Genomic DNA, 7808 nt, shown 5'->3' on the forward strand with positions numbered 1-7808 from the left:
AATCCTCCCATCTCTCCTTCCCACTCCCTCTCCAAATTATTTCAGAATTCCAAATTCTCATCTGGATCCTGCAAAGTAATTCAGCTACTCTTCAGAGTCTCTCAGTCATTACCGTATTCGCTCGGAAGCTTGAATTTACCTATCTCAATCCATTCTCAGAAACACACTGGCCTTTTCAAGCCAGGACATCTCCAACAGCAACTGCTGTTAGAAACTGCAATTTCCCCTTCTCTGCGTATACATTTTTATAAATTGACTTATTGGTAGGCAAATTACATTTAAAAAAAAAAAAAAAAAAAGGCGTGTGTGGGTCTTCAGGGAAGCTTGGACAGGACGTGGGCGCGCCGGGAGTTCGCCGGAGCAGCGGGTCTGGCTCTGGGCGCGCAGCCGGCACCGGGACCGCACTCACCGGGACCGCACTCACCGGGGCCGCACTCACCCGGACGCCGGACCCGCCCCCGGAGACCCCGCCCCCCGGCGTCCGGCTCCTAAAGGGAAGGGGATTCCCAGGGAGTCCTCGATCCCGGACTCTCCGGACCCCTGGCTGCGGGTCTCGCTCCCTGCGCGCGCCGGCGGGTGTCCTGCCTTCCTAGGCGTCCGCCGGTTTGCGCCCCGGCGGGGACGTGGGCGGGGCGGGCGGCATTTAAGGCAGGTGCAGCCTCCGGAGCGCAGCGGCTGGAGATCGGCCGCGGAGGTGCGCGCAGGGCCCGCGCCGCCTCCGGTATCTCCGCCTCCGGTATCTCCACCGCCGGTATCTCCGCCGCCAGCACCTCAGCCACCGCCGCTGCCGGTGCCGCACGAGGCCCCACACCCTGCGCTGCGCCGCTGCCGTCCGGGATCCGCGCTCCGCGCCCGCAGCCCAGCATGCCCCAGGTGCGTGCAGCCCCCGCGCCCGCCGAGGACGCGAGACGCGGGGCCAAGGCCCCCGGGGACCGGAGCAGGCTGGCGGGAAGCGAGGAAAAGGCGAAAAGAAGAAACGCCCTGTCCGGGGAAAGGGGAGGCCGCCTTTCCTTTGCGCGCCCCCCGGCCTGGGCACCGCTTCTCTGACTCCCCCCGGGAGCTCCCTGCGGCCGCTGGGGCTGGCCGGGGACAGAAGCCGGTCCAGAGGTGCGAGAGGGGCCGAGGGGTCCTGGGCCAGCTCCGTAGCACCTGCGGGCTCCGACTCGGGAGCATGGGGTGACAGGGATGCCCTCCGGTTCGGGCCCCCTGATCAGGACTGAGGGTCGTAAGCTTAGTGGGTGCCCCCTCCCCAGGAAACAGGACGCACAGCTGGTGCGTCCTCTGGGAAGGACACCTCAGAGGAAACCTCGCAGCTCCTTGGAGGTAACAGTCAGGAGTTGGGGGGTAACTTCCCACCTGTTCCACCCAGAGAAGGGTCACCCCGAGGAGCTGCTGGCTGGCCTGTGCCCACCCCGCCTCCCCTCTACACGGGCGGAGGGGAAGCCAAGGTCAGCGGCAGGTGGGGGAGAGACTCCACTGTCCGACTCCCTCCAGCCTCCCCAGAGGAGGGAAGGAAAGGGAGAAGGGTCTCCTGACTCCTGCAGGTCCCGACCCCGCAGAGGGGCGCTCAGCGCCTCTTCGGAAACCCCATTTGGGGCCAATATTGATATTGCACCTGCGCTTCTCTTTCAGCAAACCCCAGAAATTTACTCCGTGGAGCTCAGCGGAACTAAGGACATCGTGAAAACAGACAAGGAGGATGGCAAGGAGAAGTACAGGGGTCTGAAGAACAACTGCCTGGAACGCAAAAAGAAAAATCACAAAGAGGAGTTTCAGAAAGAACTCCATCTGGTCAGTAGCCTTCAGCCACAGGGGTCCTGCCGGCTATGGCCTTTCCCCGCAAGAGCTTGGCCCTAGAACCCACCTCTTACCACATTCAGTCTGAGGGATTTGAAATCCCCTTGAGATTGGTTTCCTTGTGTGTGGTGTGTGGTGTATGCGTGGTGTGTCTGTGTGGTATGTGTGTGGTGTATGGTGTATGGTGTGTGTGTGGTGTGTGTATGTGTGTGGTGTGTGTGTATGTGTGTAGTGTGTATGTGGTGTGTGTATGTGTGTGGTGTGTGTGTACGTGTGTGGCGTGTGCTGTGTGTATATGTGTGCTGTGTGTGGTGTGTCTGTGTGTGTTTGGTGTGTGTGTGGTATATGTGGTGTGTGTGTGTGTGTGGTGTGTGTATGTGTGTGGTATGTGTGGTATATGTGCATGGTATGTGTGGTGTGTGTGTAGTGTGTGGTGTGTATGTGTGGTTGTGTGGTGTGTCTGTGTTTGGTGTGTGTATGTGTGTGGTATGTGTGGTGTGTGTGTGTGGTATGTGTGCATGGTGTGTGTATGTGTGTGGTATGTATGTGTGTGGTATGTATGTGTGGTGTATATGCGTGGTATGTGTGGTGTGTGTGTAGTGTGTGGTGTGTACGTGTGGTGTGTGTGTGGTGTGTATGTGGTGTATGTATGTGGTGTGTGTGTGTTGTGTGTGTGTGCTTTGAATGGTGTGATAGTATCTGCCCAGAGGTCAGGACCTCTGCAGGATTCCTGTGTTCTGGTTGGAGGCAGTCTCTGTAGAACACAGAAGGAAGAGCCTCTGATTCCAGGCCCCACAGGCAAGGCCAGACCGCTCTCCCCACAGCTGATTCAGTGAGAAGTAAGTAACCACTTACCAGTTTTCAACTGATTAGTAAAACTATTTGAGCTGGAACTTCTGAGGAGGAAAACCGAAGCCCCTAGGCCATGCAGACTGCAGGTATGAAACCGCAGGGAAAAGCAGTTGCAGTGGTAAAAATGTGGAGCTTGGATTGCGAGGACCTCAGGCCCCATCAGAGTCCCACGTCTCCACTGAGCTGAAACTGGCAACAAATGACTGACCCTCACTGAAGGTCCATTTTCTCTGTGTAAAATGGGAAATAAATAATTTGCTGGGTCTATGAGGGGAATCAATGAGATGAGGACATTGCAATTCAGGTGCTTTAGGGGTGTGCAATATTATTATTATTAAGGAAGTGCTCTGAAGTTATTAAAACTGGCTTTTTTTTTTTTTTTTTTTTTTTGGGACAGAGTTTTGCTCTTGTTGCCCAGGCTGGAGTGTGATGGCACTATCTCAGCTGCACACTCCGCCTCCTGGGTTCAAGCGATTCTCCTGCCTCAGCCTCCCGAGTCACTGGGATTACAGGCGCCATCACACCCAGCTAATTTTTGTTATTTTTAGTAGAGACAGAGTTTCGCCATGTTGGCCAGGCTGGTCTCGAACTCCTGACCTCAGATGATCCACCTGCCTGGGCCTCCCAAAGTGCTGGGATTACAGGCGTGAGTCACTGTGTCTGGCCCAAACTGGCCACTTTAGTAATAAAACTGCCTTGGGTCTGAAATGTGACAGATTTTATTGGTATCACAGAAAGGGAAACTTCTACACTGAGCTTGAGATGTGCTGGATTGTCCCCACCATCCTTGGCAGATCTTAAAGCTCTGTGACTGCTCTTTTGTGCTAGAGAGCCATTTGCTAAGTATTCAGAAATTCGGCAGGCTGACTGACATCCTGTTAGCAGCTTGAAATTTGGTTCTAGTGAGAAATCAGCAAACTCTACAAATCCGAGCTTTGTATTTATCTTTCCTGGAGAGTTTGTTAAACATTTTACAGCACACGACTGGGCATTTGTTGGTATCTATCATGATAGACATTTAAGAACAGATCCCTGAAATTGGACTGACCTCAATTCAAATCCCAGTGTAACTGATGTTCAGTTTTCTATTTTGAAATATACAAGAATTTTTTTTTCTACCTCTTAGGGTTACTAGGAGGATTAAATGAGATAAAACAGGGAAAAGACAGCACAGCACCAGACGATAGATAGTTCTTATTATTTCCCATTATCTCTAGCGTTTAAGATTGAAGACATACCTGTTTTTCCCTTGACATTACAAGGGTCCTGTAATTTCAGCAGCATATTGAATGCTTTTGCCTCCCAACCTTTCTTGGCAAATTAGTGCCTAATGACACCTGAAGTATCCTGGCCTTTGAATAAAGGGCCAGGTAATGACCCTAGAGGTGGGTGGGGTGCTGCCCTGTGCTAGTCCAGTGCTGGCCAGTAGAGGGCACCCCAGACACACACCACCACCTTACCCCATCCCTCCCCCATGCTCTCATCCCCATGCCCAGGGTGAAGGGACAGGAAAGGTCCTCTGCTATCTGCAGGGACCTTAAAGTCTGAGGTCCATGCATGGAGACAATGGCTTGGATCATCCACTACTTGTATCTTCCCAAAACTTAGCGTGTTGTGCTGTGCTTTGTACAGAACAGAGCCTTAATCTTCTGAATCCCCCGCAATATCACACTCAGTCGATATTAGTGGAAGGGATGAAGGAACAAAGCAGAATCTGGCTGAGAAGAGGGCTAGAAGTAAGATAATAGTGATAATAATAAATTCTGTGTATTGGAAGGCCTAGTCTCTTACTGCAACATGGAACTATTTTTTGCATATGCGTAAGAAAAGAGATGATGTGAGTACCAGTCAACAGTATCAATCTTTGTTTCACACAATGGGGGTTTAAAGAGTCCTGGGTGCTGGGCTTTCTAGGGGGAGGCAGGAAAACTTGCCCTAGGTTTTCTGCTACAGGAAGAGGCTTCTTGTCCTTTAGCCCAGTGGTTCTCAAAGGGAGAGGAGAAGAGGATTCCCCCACCCCTCTCCCAGGGGAAAAATGGAAACATTTTTGGTTACCGCAACTGAGGGGAGGATGTTAGTGGGTGGAGTCCACAACAAAGAATTATTCGCCCAGAATGGCAGCAGGGTCACGGGTGAGAAACCCTGCTGTGGTCTAATGACTCTGTAGCAGAATTCACAAGTGGCAGCCACAATGGTGTGGGTTTATTCAGCAGAACCTTTACCTGCAGGGTTGCTCTGCCCAGTGAGTTCCCTGAGCGTCACAGCTTGAGTGAGGGAAGCTGCTTTTCCCTGCCAGAGCCCACACAGTGAAGGGGGAGGAGTTGTGCCAGCCCATGAAGCGGGTCTAGCGTGGTTTTGCCAGCAGCCCCAGCCAATCCCAGGGTTCAGGTCTGAGGGAAGCCTCCAGCTCACTGGCACCTGGAAGATGAGGGTACCAGGACGTGTATGCGCCAGAGTTCAGACTGAAGTGAGGTGCATGGCTTTGTTCAGAAAAGCTGCAGGCAGCTTCTGGATAGTAACAGCAAGTGCAGGATTGTGCCGACTCAGGGACAATCACTCCTGAGGCAGTGCCATCCTTCGCTGGACAGCTGCCTAGCACAGGAGTTCTTTCCCTCCCGTCCCCCACGCTCCTTGGTCCCCTCCCATCCTCAGAGTTGCTATTCCCAGCTTCCATGGCTGGTCAAAGCTTGGGGCTTGAGTCTTTTGGAATTATCTTATTCACTCTGTTCTTCCTTTCATGGACTTTAGGATGACCACAAACTCAGCAATAGGGAATTGGAAAAGAAATATGGCACAGACATCATTACGGTGAGTCATGGGAACCAGGGATTCAGAATAGAAGCCTCCCGACTCTACAGAGGGAAGGCTGTGTGTGGTGGGGGGTGTGTGGAAGAGTAGCGGCAACTTTAGGAGGAGGCGCCCCTGCAGCACCTTTGAGACTGCAGTTATTTGCATCTGGACACTGTTGAAGTCAACAGAAATACCTACTGTGGGGCTCACACTGGCCTGGCAGTGAGAGGGACCAAGAGGGACAGATGACTCCTGGCCTCAAGGAGAACGTGGCCAGGTGGGGGAGGCAAATGTGTACGGAAGTGTCCTGAGATTCACTCTGTCCCGCTGGAATGGCCACAAGAAGTAGAAACGCTGTGCTGGGAGAAAGGTGGATTCTGACTGAAGGGGCCAGAGCTGGCTCTTGGGCTGCTGCCGTGTTTGCGCTGGAACTCAAGACGATTTGGATTTAAGCTGGTGGAAGACCCCAGGGCCAGTAAGCACAGAGCTGGATTGGAGACAGTCTGGGCTTGCTGGAAGCTAGTATGTGTGGAGAGGGGACAGGTGCAGCAGGAATGAAGCCAGGAAGGTCATCTGGGTGAAGCTGTCAAAGTATTCACATTAAACTAACAAGCAGGGGCTGTCGTAGAGGCAGAAGGGACATGGTTTCTACACAAGGAGGTGATTTCATTGGTTTTCAAAAGGGAGCTCTCGTAGAAGATCATTTTTTTAAAGTGAGAAATGGAAAGGTCTAGAAGAATGGAACAATAGCCCAGGACTGTGAAATGAGGTTCTGAAACAATCTTGAAAGACATTGCAGGGGCTGGGCGCGGTGGCTCACGCCTGTAATCCCAGCACTTTGGGAGACTGAGGTGGGCAGATCACGTGAGGTCAGGAGTTTTGAGACCAGCCTGACCAACATAGTGAAATCCCGTTTCTACTAAAAATACAAAAAATTAGCAGGGCATGGTGAAACATGCCTGTAATCTCAGCTACTCGGGAGGGTGAGGCAGGAGAATCACTTGAACCCAGGAGACGGAGGTTGTAGCGAGCGGAGATCACGCCACTGCACTCCAGCCTGGGCAACAAGAGTAAAACTCCATCTCAAAAAAAAAAAAAAAAAAGAAAAAGAAAGATATTGCAGACAAACACAAGCAGCAGGACTTGCGGGGATTTTTATTGAGCCCCTCATCTCGCCAGCCACGTCACAGCAGCAGGAGGAGGAGAGCTGGTCAGGTGGTGGGCTGGGGTGGGGGCCGGGAGGTGAGAGCAGGGAAGGCAGGAGGGAGGAGCCGATGATGAGCTTATTGTGAGTTATACTATAAGAAGTCTTTCCGGAACACCCCTGAGGAAATGTTCTGCAGTTATTCAGAAAGATGAGTCTGGGGTTCTGGAAAAGGAATTGCTAGTGAAGGGAGATGGGAATCAAGCCATTCAACAGATATTTGAATCACTACCACAGAAAAAGCGTGAGACGCAAGAGAGACACAGAAATGACCAAGACCGGCCGGTCATGGTGGCTCAGGACTGTAATCATAGCACTTTGGGAGGCCAAGGTGGGTAGATCACTTCAGGTCAGGAGTTTGAAACCAGCCTGGCCAACATGGTGAAACATTGTCTCTACTAAAAATATTTTTAAAGTTATCCAAGTGTGGTGGCGGGCGCCTACAATCCCAGCTATGTGGGAGGCTGAGGCAGGAGAATTGCTTGAACCCAGGAGGAGGAGGTTGCAGTGAGCCAAGATTGCACCATTGCTCTCCAGCCTGGCAAACAGAGTGAGACTCCATCTCAAAAAAAAAAAAAAAAAAAGACGAAGACAGAGTCCTGGCCTTTAAGTAGCTTACAACATAATTAGGGAGAAGAGGTATCTACAGACTTGTCTACAAAGATCGTTTGTGGGGGAAATTCCTGTGAACATGCAGGGTTTCAAAGGTGAGGGTGCCTCATGGATGGCAGGCTCCCCAGGGCAGGGGCTGATCACATGGGCTCAGGGCTTGGGTGGGATTTATGCCTGTCAAGATGAATGAGAACTTAGGCTGGATGTGTAGAAAGGTAGAAAAGGAGGAGGCGTAAGGATGGAAACTAAAGCCACATGCTGTCTATGCAGGGTTCCAGAAGTTTCCCTGTTTCCTGGGGAGTTGCTGCATTGCTCTTAGCCCTGGTGACCAGCTTCTTCATTCCAAGTCCTCCTTCATCAAATTACTCCTCTCACTGGATAAACCTCTAAGAAACTAAAACCCCTTAGCAGAGCAGAGTGCGGTAGCTCTGGACCCAGTCACCACGTTGAAACCGGTCGCTACCATTGATTGACAGGCCAGGTTCCTCGGGCAGGTTACGTCATTTTTCTGTGCCTCCAATTCCACCTGTGCGAATGAGGAGACCGAGGAGTA

Source organism: Chlorocebus sabaeus, chromosome 3, assembly GCF_047675955.1.
Source record: "Chlorocebus sabaeus isolate Y175 chromosome 3, mChlSab1.0.hap1, whole genome shotgun sequence".
Taxonomy (NCBI): Eukaryota; Metazoa; Chordata; class Mammalia; order Primates; family Cercopithecidae; genus Chlorocebus; species Chlorocebus sabaeus.